At 38.4% G+C, this 17301-nt stretch overlaps 1 pseudogene; it reads right to left on the bottom strand.

Moving 5' to 3' along the window:
* Window positions 1–1993: 1993 nt before the first annotated feature.
* Window positions 1994–16147, bottom strand: LOC134626792 (uncharacterized; annotated as a pseudogene).
* Window positions 16148–17301: the final 1154 nt, after the last annotated feature.

Raw genomic sequence — 17301 nt, 5'->3', positions numbered from 1 at the left:
TTTCACTTATGAATTGATTCGTCAGCCAGATTTCATTAGATGTCATCCAGATGTTATCCTGGTTTAATGTTTAATGAGGTTCTTTTAAAGTGCAGAACTACTCCCTTCAACCACAAACTACATTTTTGTTTCACAAAGACTTCACTGACGTGCTTAAACTCATTTAATTCTTCCCACTGATAATCACTGTTAGTTATTTTCAGCATGGATGTAATTCCACCTCTGACCACAATGTGAAGCTGTTGCACGTAAACGCTCACATACATAAGCATGTATTTGAATCTGTAAATATCCAAACGCTGAATCAGTGACATTATCCCATATTGTTCTGTGGATAAGATGGCACCAGCCAAGAGCAGCAACAATGTTGTTAAACCAGCTGTGATCAGAGCGGTGCTAAGAGCTCGAGGTTTAAGACAGTTACACAACAAATAAGGTTCCTGATCTAAAATGCTTAAGGTGTCTGTAAAGAATGAGAAGCAGGAGCAGGAAACTCACCAGTGTGTTCTCTAGATGCAGGGCAGTGAAGTAAAGGATTATTATATTTACCGTTTCCTTATTTTCTCAGATAAGTCACTGAAGATTAAAAACACAGACAAGAGATTCAGATTCAGTTGTCAAAACAACTTTGTCCACTTTTTTTGTTACAAACAAAATGTGTCTTAATTTGAGAAAAATGTAATTCAATTGATAAAGATGATCCATGTTTATATCCATATTAACATGTATGTTTTATATATATGTTGTCTTTTTACTATGCACTTGTACAAGAATAAACTACAACAAATTAAGAACACAACACACCTCTTTAAATAAAACAAATTTATATGTTAAAATTAAAATTAATCACAGAATAAATGAGGGAGACTGATAGCTTCAAAGTTAGAGAGAGAAGGGGCGACTATCCACAGGCAGGGGTGGCAAAAGTACAGATATTCTTTACTTAAACAGAAGTACAGATATTTGTGCTAAAATACTTTACTACTCCAAAAAATGCATCTGTACTTTGAGTAAAATTGAAAAAGTAAAGGGTATATTAATGTAATAATAAAATAATATTAGTACAATCAAAAGCTTTTTCTCTCTTTTTTTTTCCTTCACAACTACATCTAAACTAAATCTTCTACATCTTCACCAAAAACACCAAGTAACAAGTCTTTTTTTCTTTTTTTTTCTTTTTTTTTTCTTTTTTGAAAAAGTAAGGATTAGAAAGAACAGATATTTTTGTTAAAATGTAGTAAGTATATTGTAAGGTAAGTAATGGAGAGAAAACCTCAAGAATCAGACAACCTCCTATATGTGAGCACTTGACATCAGAGGGAAGAAAAAACTCACTTTTAACAGGAAGAAACCTCCAGCAGAGCTAGGCTCAGAGAGAGTCACTAACAGCATGGCTTCTTCACCTTTTCCTCCTACATATTCCTGCTCAGTATGTCAGATGTTTAGCTAATCCTCAGCCTCTTTAAGAAATAACAATTTTGTAATACATGTAGGCTGTTTATAGCTTTGAAGCCAGGCTAAAAGCTAGGCTAAACTAGCAAATCCCTAAAGATGCAGGTGATTCGACAGTTTTGGATAAAGTATTTGAAGATTAGACTATGAAATAAGTCATTATTTAAAGGTTTGTAGTTAAAAGGGCTACACTGAGCAAGCTACACAAACCATCAGAGAGCTTTAAAAAAAAAACACTGGTTCCAGCTTTTGAAAAAAAAAAAACCTCACCACAACTCTAAGCACTGTGATTCAATTAATATGATTCAGTCTCTTATTATCAGATGAATTAAGAACATAATGCTAAAAAAAAGAAGAAGAATTGAGCCAATAACTGTTTATATGGTAAAACATAATGAATTATGAAATTTGATTTTTTTTTCCACTTTGATCTCACTTCCCTCGTTCATTAATTGTAGCAAACAATAAGGAATTTCATTAGTACATACAATGCAGTATAATCTCTGTACGCAGAGATTATACTTTCTGTTTCTATGGAGATTTATCTTCTTGTCTCAGGATAAAATGGACTTTCCAGGATGCCTTTGTTTTTCTCTGATTTTCGAAGACCTTCCTTCAGAGAGTCACAAATCTTCTGCCATGAGTTGATCTCTGAGCTCCAAAGTGCAACTCTGGCTCTGATGACCTGGGAAACTTTTGCCTCACAGCCTTTTGCCAGACTGGTGCCGTCTCTGTAGATGAAGAAAATATCCATGCCAAAGAAGAGAGCATTGAGAGCGATGAACCCAGCCCTTGATGTCTTTGAGAGAGCAAGAGATCCTTTGAGAGCTGCCTCACCAATATCTGGGATATCTGAGGCTAACCTGCTTGCATTACGTAATGCTTTTCCTTCCTGAGCCAAAACTTTACCAGCACTCGGAAACATTTTAGCAGCAGAGGTAGCATCAGTAACTAAATCAAAAGTACCCTTTCCAACAGTCCAAACTTTAGATGCAATCCTGCTTACTCCCACAGCCATCTCTAGCTTACTTGTTTCTATTCCACACACTGTGTGATTGGTCACGTTTTGCAGACAATCTTGAAGACTCTGTACATCTTCCATGAAGTTCTTGAAAACTTCACCAGCTTTTGTTTGATGCTTATGATTAACTTTCATCTCTGCTCCAGTGGTCACAATGCTGTTAAGACCACTGGTGATTCCCAGCCCAACACCAGTCATTGTCAAAGCTAGAGATGTTCCTGCTGTTACAGGAATTAACGCCAAACCAACAATGGACAGCACACCACCAATCGCCCCTGCTGAACTGCCTGCCACACTGGAGATCTTTGAACCCTTACTCATCTTGTCTAGCTGAACAGCACACTGCTCCAGCTCATCTAGGAACTCCTACATCCTGGGCTGTTGTTCTTCGAACATACTGATGAAATCCTCAGGCTCAGAACAAGTTGTTAAAATCTCCCAATTCTTTGATCCTTGGGCTGAAGGAAGAACAACACTCGGTGTATAACTGTTCAATCAAAAATGATTTTAATCCATACAATTCTTATTATTTCACACAAACACAATGCGCAATACATCCAGGATGGGAGATGTGTATGAAGAGGGTCACAGCACACTGTAAAATATAACTTGTTGTTTCAACTTAAAAATATGAGGTAAAGGGCTGCCTTAAAATTTTAAGTTAAGTCAAGAAATAGAGTTTGTTCTTATAACACAACCAATTGTTATCTTAATGAAAAATCACATGTTGTCTAAACTTTCATCTTAGTTTAGTTGACTGAGATTTATTAGTCAGTTCAACTCCTTTAATTGTCATTTTTACTTGGGAAAACCCTTTCAGCTAAATTAAAATAATCTATTGTTTAAACTCTTGTCCTAGTTCAGTTGACTTGGGTTTTTTAGTTAATTCAAATACTTTAGTAGTTCTTTTAACTTAGGAATCTATTTTAGCTTAACTAACATAATCTGTTAGCTAAGTTGATTTAAGTTTATTAATTAACTGAGCTCCTTAAGGTAGCTGAGTGAACTTGTAAATCAGTTTCATTTTAATTATCAGAGTTGATTGACTGGATGTAAAGAAAAATGTGTATTAAACATCTTAAGTTTTGTTTTTTGTTTTTTTTTTGGCTTTCTAACATCCATTTCAGCAAAACTACCTGTTAGGTTTATCTTAGATCTCAGGTTTAAATATCTACATTCCTTTAAATTAATTTTCTGTTGTTTACAGAAAAAAAATAAAACCCCACAGATTCCATTAAAGTCTATCTGATCATTTCATACAGAAAGTTTGTTTTAAGAACATGACAAGACAATTACTCATGAGCACCCAACATTCACCATTTATTGTGCCATCTTAGTCATCTGAGAAACAGAAAAATCAGTGACGTAGCTCATCAGGCTCACAATCCATCAAAACTCAAAGGCTGCTCCCTGTGAAACAATAAATTTGAACTTGGTCTTGAGCCCAGTTTGGGTGAAGATGAAATTCTGACCAATACTCTAGGAGCAGTAGTGATTCTTGTGAAGTAACAACATAAAGTCTGCATTAATGTAATGTATCAACGGGACACTTGCTATTTTAGAAAAGTTATTCTTTACATTTACAAAATTTTTAAACTTCATTGTGCTCAGTCACACCTGTTAGCATAAAACTTGAAATATTAAAATAGTACAAAACCTTTGATAAGTGACAGTAAAGATCAGTTTATAATAACTAAGACATCAAACTCTTGTATTTGTCTTCGTTTACAATTGCAACAAATTCCACAGAACCAATATCTCTGAAAATGACTGCTGCATGCTTCTGAAACATTTGATAATATGGATATTTCAGAAACATTAGTTTGAGTCTGCTCAATTGCAAAACAAAGGAAAAACTAGTGACTTGCATGAGACAAGCATCTGCAAAGTCCAGCATTATATTGTTGTTCACATAAGTTTCTTAAACCATGAACAAATGAGTAATTGTCTAATCTGGAATGTAAAGTGTAGTCATTTAGTGACATACAAAAGTGAGAATGAGAACTTGCAAGAATAAAAAAACAAACAGTAAAATAAAAACTGTCCTTAACACTAAGGATCATACAATTACAGTTCTGCATGGCTTTCTGCAAGAGTCTGTTTCTTAGACCATGCACTAGTGAGATGCACTGCCTTCCACCAATGTTCATTAGGATGTTCTGAATGACTTCAAAGATGTCCTTAAGTTCCTTTGGATAGTGTATGTTGAGGGCAAAAAGAAGGCCCATCAGCATGGAAATGGCACTTGAGACATCCCTCAGATTAGACAGGATTACTGCTGCCTCAAGGACAACCAACACATCGATGTCTTCTTCTTTCACCATCGCAATGCCAACTTTCATCCTCTTAGAAAACGTGTCTTCAATACCTGTCGGCTATAAAAGGGTTCAAAGACAAAAAAAAAAAAAAAATTACACAATTACAATTACACAATATCCCGTGTGCTTAACAATTCATGTCTTTCCAAAGAAGAGCCATACTGATGCTTTGGATGATGGTGATTGGCTTTGGGTAACACTTATTAGTTGTTAAAGTTTTTTCAGAATGAGATATGCACCCCCATGTTACAAATCCATTTCTTGCTTTAAACAAAGACCATGTTCATAAATAACTGAGCATGTCTTCAATTGCAGAATTCAAACAAAATTTTCAATTTAAATGGTAAATGGCCTGTATTTGTATAGTGCTTTACTAGTCCCCTAAGGACTCCAAAGTGCTTTACACATTCAGTCATTCACACACATGGGTGGATGACTGAATCGTGACTCAAGAGTTGACAGTTCGTCTTATAATTGGAAGGTTGCCGGTTCGAGCCCTGGCTCCGACAGTTTCAGTCGTTGTGTCCTTGGGCAAGACACTTCACCTGTTGCCTACTGGTGGTGGTCAGAGGGCCCGGTGGTGCCAGTGTCCGGCAGCCTCGCCTCTGTCAGTGCGCCCCAGGGTGGCTGTGGCTACAATGTAGCTTGCCATCACCAGTGTGTGAATTTAAATCTACTTATGCTAAATATTGGCTGTGCTCTAAACCAAATCTGGCTGAGAATACATGAAATGTGCAAACTGCAGCTACACTACAGGATCAGATTATGGCTCCATAGACAATGCTTCTTCAATCAGTTTATTGATTAAAGTTTATTTTTTCCCCCTATATTAACAGCATGAAAAAAGAGCATATAGACATGGCTGAACAGGTTGCATAATTGGCACTGAATATCAACATCCACCTTTACCCAGCTGCCCAATGACTCTCGGCCAGTAACCTTTAATTGCTTACCCAGTCTACACAGTCTCTTTTCCAGGGTCCAGGACATTTCACCAAAGTATTGCCCCCCACAGCTGTAGCAGCCACTGCAGCCCCTTAAATATCCTAATATCTCTGCCATTACAATATACAATGTGAGAAATCAAACGTAAAGCTGAAGTGAACAGCACAGCAGCGAAATGTCAAAGACCCTGGTGAAGACATGAATAAACACAAGACACTAATAATATCAATGCTAGCTTGCCAGTTAGTTTCTCTGAAACCCAGACCAAATCCAGTGTCAAAGATCTTGTAATAATACATTTGGTGAGGAAAAAGTACACATGTACTTTTTAATTTAAAATCCACTGTGGTGCTGTCATTATTAAATTTACTAAAAGAAACAATGCTAACCTTCACAGTCTTGAAAGTGTGTGAGGGATCTTCCTTTAGAAAATGAGGTCCTCTGTCCTCTTCCTTTGTGTAGGGCTCTGGTCAAAGAAGTCAAAAAGAAAACAAAAACACTTTTTAAACAGTGTTTATGAAGCATGTAGACAGCTCCAAATTCACAGCTTTTTGATGCATAATTCCATCAATATATGATTATCATTGGAGATTTTGAATCAGGCTTATCAGGACATTCAAGTAGAATATGATATCCAACCTACCACCAATATACATAGATTCTGTAAAAGTTACCACACTAAATGTCCAGTTGTGAAATATGATGACAGACTTTACTTATCAGCTTTCTTTCAATGAGTTCATCAGTTGAACTGGATAACCTAAAACTTAAACAAAGGATTAGATTTCGCAGTTGAACACTTACATCATCTCCGAAGCATCTTATGAGCCTAGTTAGCCTTTCTATGCCGCTCTTGATTTTGTACAGCTCCACGAACCTCTCCATAATGGTCAAGCACAGCAAAAAGGAACCCTTTCAGGTCAACAGATGTAAGACGGGCAAATTCTGCTTCAACCTGAGCAATAAAAGAAGAGGGGTGGAGAGTACAGGCAGAATTAAAAAAAGATTCTTTGAGACCCAAATTTAAGCAAACAGTCATCTGAGGCCCATTAGAGAAAACACAAACACACAAAAGCAAACAAACAAAAAGATGCACTTTACCTGCCGTTCAGCAAACAAGGAAGTTCAGAGAACAATAAGCTCTGTCTTGAAATCTTTTAAAGTAGAATGATTGTGAAAATGACTTATGTGATGTAAAACTTTAGTAAACGTGCGATTAAAAGAACACTGAGTAAAAGGACAAGTAACAATTTCCTTATTCCTCAGATGTTTACCTTGATGAGCAATACTGTTTTAGTCCAACTGCCTCATTAAAGTTACACAACAGGCTTTTTACATTAAAGCCAGCAAGTCCATTACATACTCCCTTTTTAGATCTGAAATACTGTGCAGATTCTGTGTATATGTAGTGGACAGCAATTTACCCCAAAGAGCGCAAAGTTTGCAAGTCCACCTCATTTAAATGACAAAGTCAAATGTGATCATCTAGACCTGTGAAAATAAATTAATGACAAACTTGCAGTTATGGATGTTATTACAACCACAAGAACCTAAACAGTCTGCTCCATTGCTTTTGTTAATGAATCATTTGTTGGTAACACGTCTGAATATTTAGTTTATGCCACCTGCATGTGATCATCAATAGTGCCATATTACTTCTTAAGAAGTACCCTGACACTACAATCTTTATATCATTTGTTCTACAGAGCTATTAAATTACAATATAATCTGAGGTGTTTCCAGTATGACAAAATGCACAAATTGTAACTTACCATTTGACTCCACTGACAAAAATAAATCCCCAGCATCAAGTTTAGCTTCACAGACCTAAAATAAGTAAAATAAAAATATATGTTATAATTATATTGTTTTCGCCATTTATTCATGTTTGCTAATTTTCTGACATATAAACAATGTTAGTTTTGTTACAATACAGAGAATGCAGTTTAATTAAAAGGTAAATTATGCAAAAAAAAAAAAACTTCTGCAGTATACCATGCCAAAAATCAGTGTCTCTGATGCCAATTATTTTATCACTACAGCTCGTTTAGTATGGAAACTCACACAATCTAGTCATACTGATCACAAGAGTTCAAAAATAAGTCAAAATAGTGAGCTGTTGTTAAGCATAAAGCATTTCAGGGTAACAAATAACTGCACAATATAATTAAAGCAAAAAATAAGCACACTGGAGGACTATCTGATAAAAACTAATATAATGCTGGTTTGTAGACCATATTTTGTCTCAGTCCTCAGTGCACTCTTGCAGCTTAGCATGCAGCAGTTAATAACACCTTAAGTGATTACATAGGGATAAACAGATGACAACAAGCATCCGAGTCCTGCCAAAAAGTTCTTTTTGAACCCAGCCAGTTATTGGAAATATTGCCAAAATGAACTTCCACCAAAATACAACAGCCTGTGAACTTGAAAGAAATTTACAAGTACAGAGACAATATGAAATAAGCTTTATTAATTAGCTGAGTTAGCTTGCTAATATCGCAACAGGGTGAGTGCACAACCTTAAAGCTAGCGGCACAATACTTGTGATTTGCTCAGCGCCACATTAAACCCATAAAAAAGGCCATATGTCAGTTTATTAGGTCAAGTTTGGTCATGACACACAAGCTGGACCTTGTCGGCTAAAGTTACATTAGCTAAAGCAAACATTTCGGTAAAAGAGAAAAACACACGTCATGCCATAAATTCAAAACATGTTCCAACTTTTGTAGCTCTCTTTCCTTATAGTTATAACCAATGTTACTCACCTTGAAAGCATATTCCAAAGAAGACGATTAGAAAACGTCCAAGTAAAGTGAGCATGTCGTTCACCGCCAATTCCCCATGATGCACCTCGGTAGCAGTCACGTGAGGCAGTTTTGAATCCTGCTGTGCTCAACTTACCCGCATTGTCAAGTTCACATAAGTTTCTGATTTAGCTGGACATGAGTTTTCAAGTTAGCTTTTTTTGGTGTAATTGGGACGTTTTTAACTTGTAATTCTATGTTATAACAACAACTTCAGTCATCTATCGTCAAACTGATATAGAATAATATGTTGAAATAACAAACATCTAGAATTACATTTTACAGTGCAGATCTCAAAATGTTGGACCGTTAATCAAACTCCTATAGCCTCTGGTGGCCCCCACCTAGTCATAAAAGCCTGAACATCCACATACTTTCTATATCTCAGTGAGCCTGAGTTATGACCTTGGCTTCCTGTGCAGTATGTTCTGTTCTTTTCTAATCAGACAAATAAGGCCATGATTCTCTGAAAACAGTATTTCTTATGAATCAGCAGTATAATGCATGGCTCCCTGTTTTTCTGCTTCCAACAAAGGTGGGGGAGAAGCTGTCGTGCATTATGCTCTGTTCTCTCTACAATCAGAAAAGCAAGGCCCTGATTCCCTGCACACAGTATCCTCTTTATAACTTAGCAGTATGGAATGTCATAAAACAGTGTAACTCATTCACAGTAAATCAGCAGTATAATGTAATACAAATCAGTCTAATAAATGTAATAGTTATCCCCTTCTTCTAAGTCAGGAGAATAATGCAAACTAAAACTACATAATAATTTCACAATCTTTAATTAGGGGTATAACGTGGCATAAGATAGTATAATAATCTCACAATTCCTCACCGGCCTTTTCCTTGAACATGAACACCATTCGGAAGTTTGGGTTCATCCTGAAAATTCCAAAATTAAAGTTAGACTAAAACCTTATTTTAGTAAATGATTGAAACAATGAGATGTGAAAAGAAGGCACTACTGGCTCAAATCCGAGCAAGTGCACTAAAAGAGGCTGGAGCAACTAAAAGGCCTGAAGAATCACGCCTTCACTGAGAGTGTGTAGTTTCTGGAACATTTTGTTTGTTGGAAAATTAACATTGACAGCTGCTTCTTATGCTTTCCAGCATGGTGAACGTTGTATATAAGAATTGTTTTATATTAACATTTTACTAATTAGAACAAAACATTAACAAGTCCATTTACTACTGAGAAAACTGACCAACACACACAAAAAAAAAGGCTGCCTCACAAACTCCTAATTTTAAAATAAGTCTATAAAAAGACCGTTCTTTGCTGACCCATTCATTCACAATAGTTCCTTTAAATCTCTCACATGACCATAAATACCATCATAAATGCCTCACTTTATAGATATGGAATTTCAGATATTAATCTGACAGATACAGATTTGTGAGTGATGCTGTATACTGATAGATTTACCTGATTTCTTCAAGCAGATAAATATGATGAAGCATACTTTGTATGCCAGCCTCAGACAAATCCACATTCAAGTCTACCACGGCTTTTGTGCTCTTCAGCCAGATATCATTTACGGCACTGTGGAAGAAACAGTTACACTTCTTATGTGTTCTTGCTTCAAAACAAAATGTGCTCTTTATTAGATGTTACCTTTCCTCCAGCTTCTCATGGATTTTCTGGGAGGTCACTATGTATCTGTCCAGCTGATATGCCAGCACATCAACATTCTCAAGTTTGGGGAGGAAGAAGACTTTTGAATCTCTTTTAAACTCCAGCAGCAGAGGGCAGATTTGTTGTGAGGCACTGATGACAGACTGAATATGTTCAAGGTTGATCCCTTCAGGCAGGTGTAACTCCTGGTTCTCTCTAAATACCTGCAGTGAGGTGACTGCCAGCTTCTCCATTGCATCCAAGAAAGGCTCGAGTTTCTCCTGGCCTCTCAAAACGTACTCCAACACTTCAGTCAGCTCCTTCTCCAGCTTTTCCCGCCTGCTATCAGCACTTACTTTGTTCTTCATGAATTTCAGGAAGGTCTTGCATTTTTCCTCTGAATTGTAAACATGTGTGATTTTCAGGTCTAGTGTGTCAATGCCATCTTTGATATCCATCAAGGTGTCTAACTCAGTCTCTGTCCACAGCAGCCATTTAGAGAACCTCTCACAGAATCCTGTCACTGTGTGGATGTAGGTCAGGGTATCTGTGATGTAGTGGCATAAGGCTGTCTGTAGCTCCTTTCTATAAGACAAAACAATATTGTCTGTATGTTGATTTATCTAGGCTGATATGGAATAAAAAAAAAAAAACGTACTTAAATCTTTTTACATATTATTCTTCATTCTTATTCTCTTTTCCATAAAAAACTGAAAAAGACAAAAATATTTTCTGACTTTCCATCAAATATAATTACCCGAGCAGCTTCTACTTATGTTTTTGCAGTATATAATATGGCCAGCTGTAGCATAGATAGTTTTCACTCTACCTTTTCTCCGCCATCCTTTGCCTTCACGTGATACACTGTCTTCTTCTGGTTTATTTTGTTTGCCAGGGGAAAAAAGGGTAGGATTTAAAAATGTTTTAATTTAAGCAGAGATATCAGTTAGTATGGTTGAGGAGCTTTGTTTTAAAACCTTCATTCAGGTAAGTTTGGTTGGTTTTGCTTTCACTCCTGATATATAAATACTACAGAGAAACCACACCCTTTTCTTCTTATATGAATCAGCTTGTGAAATCTACATCACATGTGAAAGAGGAACACTGAACCTGATACGCTGTTTGTATTGGATAACTGGTTCTACAGCCTGAGCTATGGCAGGCTGCAACAAAATAAGCTCCTTTTATAATGTGTTTGGTTCTCTAACAGCTCAAAACATACTTTGGAGATGTGCACTTTGAATTTTCATGCACAGTAACTCTTTTTTTGAATATAACATGTTGAATTAGGTCACGCGATCTTTAAGTGTTTTATTCTGCATTTAAATAATAATATGTAGAATCAGTTCTTACAGGTCTGTTGGATTTATGAGGGCCTTCCTCATTTTCTTCAGCTCTATAAGCATGTAACAATGATATCAATTGTTTATGAAAGTGTTTAAGTGCACCTTAGTGCACTTAAACACCTTAAGTGCACCTTAAGTGTTTGGTATCAAGAGGGTGTGTTATGCACCACGTACATTTATTTAAAATCTTGGACAAACAACTTGGATGTAGCCTGAAAATGTATCAGTCAATATTTTTCTTTTGTTGAGAAAAAACGAGTTAGGAGCAAAGACTTTCTTCTGAGAAAATATGTAGGGCACATACCATATTTAGCTCACAGGAAGTTTATCTCGTTTGATCACATAACTATGAAAAAACAATGCATGACTAGAGCAGTAGTGCTTTGCACAGAAAATTGTGTTACTGACAATGACTACTTAGAATATATAGGGCACATATCATTAAGGAATTTGTCACTCAGTCTATAGGTCGGTGCATTAGGCTTAGACTAAAATATTAAAACAAATGTCTTCTGTCATGTTGTGCTGTGTGGCAGGCAGGATGTAGGACCCAAATCCAGGACTCGGAAACTGAATGATAAACTAAAGGTGGCAGCTTTATCGCTGGAGAAAGACCTTAAAATGAAATGCAGGAAAGCAAAACTAGAAACGCAAACACGAAACTCAAACTAAAAACTGGGAAACAGAGAACCTGAACATTACCATAAACTTGGAGGAAAAAACATACAAATTAACATGATGGCACAGGGGAAGCAAAACAAGATACGTGGAACATGGAAGCATGAGACCTTCACAATAAAACAGGAAACTAAGGAACAAGACACAGGAGTGGAGAAGAGGCAGACGAGAGGGAGCAAGGGAACACAAAGGAGCATGAGGGAGAGAGAGAGGAGACGAAAGAGAGACACATGGGATAAACACAAGGAGGGGAAAACGAGACACAACACACATAAGCACAAAGACAGATACACAGAGGGAGCCACAGGGGGGCAAAGACATGAGGGGAGCCTAAGCCTGCTTTAAATTTCTCAATAACTTTATCCCTGACCTGTCTGGTGTGTTCTTTGGACTTCATGGTGTTGTTGCTCCCAATATTCTCTTAGACAACTTCTGAGGCCGTCACAGAGCAGCTGTATTTGTACTGACATTAGATTACACACAGGTGCACTCTATTTAGTCATTAGCACTCATCAGGCAATGTCTATGGGCAACTGACTGCACTCAGACCAAAGGGGGCTGAATAATTACGCACACCCCACTTTGCAGTTATTTATTTGTAAAAAATGTTTGGAATCATGTATGATTTTCGTTCCACTCCTCACGTGTACACCACTTTGTATTGGTCTTTCACGTGAAATTCCAATAAAACTGATTCATGTTTGTGGCTCTAATGTGACAAAATGTGGAAAAGTTCAAGGGGGCCGAATACTTTTGCAAGCCACTGTAGAATAAACTCAGAATACCACTAAGAACAATAAACCATAACACAACAGGTCATAAAAACACAAGAAACACAAAGTGCTGGGTCAAAAGGACCCAGAACCATGACAACTTCAGTCTTCATATGTAATGCAGTACTGTCAGTTTACTGATAGATTACTCTATAACTGAAACTTGGGTTTCACTCTGATCAGATGAAAACTTAATTTGTTATTATCGCTTTATAAATGGATAAAACGGCAAGTATAAAATTCCCTTTGTTTTTGTTTAATGCCAGCAGGTATGGTGCGCCGTTTGTAAAGTGAAGCATGCTGAAATTAACGGAAACATTTTTCCACATTTAGCTTAAAACCTTACAAAAACAGGTTTTTTCGAGTCATTTTTTTTTAACCACATTTAGTAAAATATTTAAAACGTTAAATCTAAATGTTAAATGTTAAATCTAAATGTTTAATGCTAAATCTAAATATTATATCTAAATCTAAATGTTAAATCTAAACACTATATTTAAACCAGTTCAGCCGGGGATGTGCCAAGATCCTCCTTAACTGCAGAGCGCAGCCCCAACAAAACCCACCGGAGGCGGTCAACCCAGTTGCCATCCTTTAAGCATGAAGCCGGCCTTAAGCGACCTGTGGAACCGCTCACACGTCCTGTTAGCTTGTGGGTTGTATGCAGTGGAGCGGTGGACCCTGACCCCCAGTCAAGGGGCGCCTTAGTGTGTTTATGGACCTTCGCACGCTGGCATGGAATGCACATTCCTTCACAGTTTTGCAAAGCGCTGGCTAAACAAACTTGGAGCTGACCAGTTTAACAGAGGCCCGGACCCCGGGATGAGATCGAGCATGTATTGAGGCAAAAACCCAACGACGCCATGAAAAGGGAACCACCGGGTGTGGGTGGCCGGTGGAAACGTCACGGATAAGGGGAGGACTGCCATCCTGCACGGGTCTGTCCTCCAGCATGAGGCCTGTCCGCACAGATTTAAGTGCAAGGATGTCTGGGTCACCACTGTGATCAGTAGCCATGGCGGAGTAGTCTATGCGCATAAACCAGCGCGTGGGACAAACAGTCAGCCATGTGGTTGGACTTACCAGCCACATGCTGAATGTCCGTAGTAAACTCAGAAATGGCTGCCAAATGGCGCTGCTTGTGCGCACTCCATGGGTCAGAAACTTTGGACATCGCAAACATCAAGGGTATGTGGTCCACATGTGCGGTAAAGTTACGACCCTCGAGAAAAAGACGAAAATGTATGATGAGTAGCTCCCTGTCAAAGGCGCTGTATTTGTGCTCATTGTCCTGCAGCGTGCGGCTGAAAAAGGCAAGCGTTTGCCAGGCACCTTAGATTTACTGTTCTAGCACAGGACCCACTGCTATGTTATGATGGGGATGGGTGGGCCAGTAGGGCAACATTAGCTAATGTATACTTGGCATCGGAAAATGCCCAAATGTGTTCCAGAAGCCGGTCAACAGAGTCATTGGCCTTTTGATGCTTCAACGTGCTGTACAGTGGCTGCAGCAGGCGCACCGCTCTGGGGAGAAAGTGGTTGTAAAAATTCACCATCCTCAAAAATTCCTGCAGTCCTACAGATGTCGGACGCGGAAAATCTGAAGCAGCCGGTACTTTGTCTGGCAAGAGAACCGCACCCTCAGCGGAAATACGGTGCCCCAGGAAATCGAGAACCGGCAACCCAAACTTGCATTTAGACAGGTTAATGATCAGGCCATGTGCAGCCAAGTGCTGAAATACCTGACGCAGATGGGACGTGTGCTGCCTCTCTGAGTTGCTGGCCACCAGTATATGATCGAGATATACAAAAACGAAGGGCAGCTCGCGTAAGACCGAGTCCATCAAACGCTGGAAGGTTTGTGCAGCACCTTCCAGGCCAAAAAGCATGAGCAAAAACTCGGAAAAGGCTGAACGGAGTAATTACAGCGGTTTTGGGGACATCCTCAGCACGCACAGGAACCTGGTGATACCCTCGTACGAAATCAATCTTAGAAAAAATCGAGGTCCCTGCAAGATGGCCGGAAAGATCCTGGATGTGGGGAATAGGATAAGGATTGTTCTCTTTGACATTATTTAGCCCTCTGAGTTATAGTAGTTAGTTATAGTAGTATTTTTAAATGGTTGTACTGTGGCGGAAGACCAGGTGGCTCCACTCACACCCACGGTTAGGGGAAGTGAGGGGGTGAAGGCTTTGGCGCTTCCTATGTTCAGTTGTGTAAAGCAGTGATTAAAGTTGGAGTGGAATACTGAGATCTCTCATGCCGTCCTTAGATACATCCACATTGGTGACCCCTGAGGCGAACATGCAAAGGTTCGCAGACAAAGCCAGCTCCAGAAGTCAGTCGTATGTGTACCTTAATCAAGCCATGTAATAACATAATAGTGCAAAAGTAACATGACAAAACTCTGTTCTGTCAGTGAATGGACTGATTCTTATGTAGCACTTTTCTACTCTCCCGGTTACTCAAAGTACTCTATACAACATGCCACATTAACTCAATCACACACTTTCGCTAAACTGACAGCTTCTTAACTACATTCATGCTCTTGACATGCAGACTGGAGAAGTCAGGTATCGAGCCACTAACCTTTCAATCAGTAGGAGACCTGCTCTACCTATCGAGCTACAGCCACACAGTGGCAAGCATGACTAAACCCTCGCTAGGTTTTGGATAAAGTGTACACTCACAAACCTGTCAAACCTGCATTTGAAACGTTGGCTACCATAGCAGTATAGTATTGCAACATGGCATTTGGGAAAAAAGGAACATAAATAGTGTCATCATTGCCAGACCTGGCCCACATCTGGTTGACATACACCCTGCCATGACACCAGTCAGTCAAGTGCCAGCTTGATGCCAGATCCGGGGAAGACCTGTTTTCTATGAGCCTGGACCACATAAACCAACCATAATCGGGCCAGATATGGCATGCCATCACATAAACAGTGCCATCTATGCCAGCCCTGGCCCATATCTAGACGACATACCACTTACCATGCCAGAAGTCATCCAGCAGTGCCAGCTTGACACCAGATCTCGGCCAGATCTTTCTGCTACGTGGGTATATCACTAAACCTGTTCTTTCTTCAGGCGGCTTGAGCGTCTATACAGCTCTTACCTTTCCCTTCTTGTCCTTCAGTCCTAGAGGCATGAGAACCTGGGAGAAATGTGATGCGAAGAGCCATGGAGAGCGCTGATGAGTGTATGCACCCCCTGTGAACTCCAGCCATGGCATCTTCTGCGAGTTGGTAGAATATTCATTCAGATGCCCGTTCAACTCATAGATAGAAGTGATTGATCTGCTGAGCCCGTACGGTGCCTTTTGAGGCCTTTTGAGTGTATGGGATATTATATCTAACCACTGGATTAGTCTGGACAGAATTAAACTGCAAAATAATGGGATGCTACAGAGATTTCTCACTGACCTGACTTTGTAAAAGACGCAAGTAAGACATTGCTGTTTGTTATTTTAAAACTCTGAAGGGAGTCTATGTACAGTGGCCAGAAAGTTGTAGTTCTTATACCTGCACTGATCTGCTCCATCTTAGTTCTGAATCACACAGATAGATGAGGGGAAGAGACACAGTTTATGCTGTTCTTCACCCCATGTGACAATATTCAATAGCTTCCTTAAGAGGTACTATAGTTAATGTTGAAGTGAAGTGTTAATTTGTGCTTTACTTTGTTACTAACAACTTTTTTACTTTTACTAAAAAATTTGTGTATTTGACTTATGCTGTGTCCCGATTACTACATAATAATGATGTTCCTGGAAGATTGGTGTGAAAAACGAAGGCTATTCAGATTTAAAACCACAAATGGAGTGATATTAAAAAACTCTCGAAACCTGACAAACTTGTGTTTGAAACATGCAATTTTATTCTATATGAACATGAATAATGTGGAGTTCAATCCATCTTTGGATCAGCTTACTTGTGTGAGAAGAGTTTCTCACAGATAAACTACCTAAATTCCAAATGTTACTCTTGCCTCCCAGATGAGAGCATTCACTCTTGTATGAAAATCAAAGTTACATTTTAACTTTAACCAAAAGTCAGACTGTCTTCAATGCAAAAGTACATTTATTTCAAGAAATTTATTATATTTGAAGGTCAAGGCATACTTTCTAAAGCAATGTGATTAAAAAACACAATTAACAGTTAATGACTATTCAGAAATTATGAGAATCCAAAGCACCGTGTACTGACTGATAAACATTTTATTAATGACCGCTGTTGATTTCTGGAATCATGACATGAATCCATCTTGGGCAAACAAACATTAATCTTTTGTTGTGTTTTTCTTAATTTAAATAGCAGAGAAACACATTTTTATGGTT

This window comes from Pelmatolapia mariae, linkage group LG4, assembly GCF_036321145.2.
Source record: "Pelmatolapia mariae isolate MD_Pm_ZW linkage group LG4, Pm_UMD_F_2, whole genome shotgun sequence".
NCBI lineage: Eukaryota > Metazoa > Chordata > Actinopteri > Cichliformes > Cichlidae > Pelmatolapia > Pelmatolapia mariae.
This window is presented reverse-complemented; position numbering and strand designations above follow the sequence as displayed.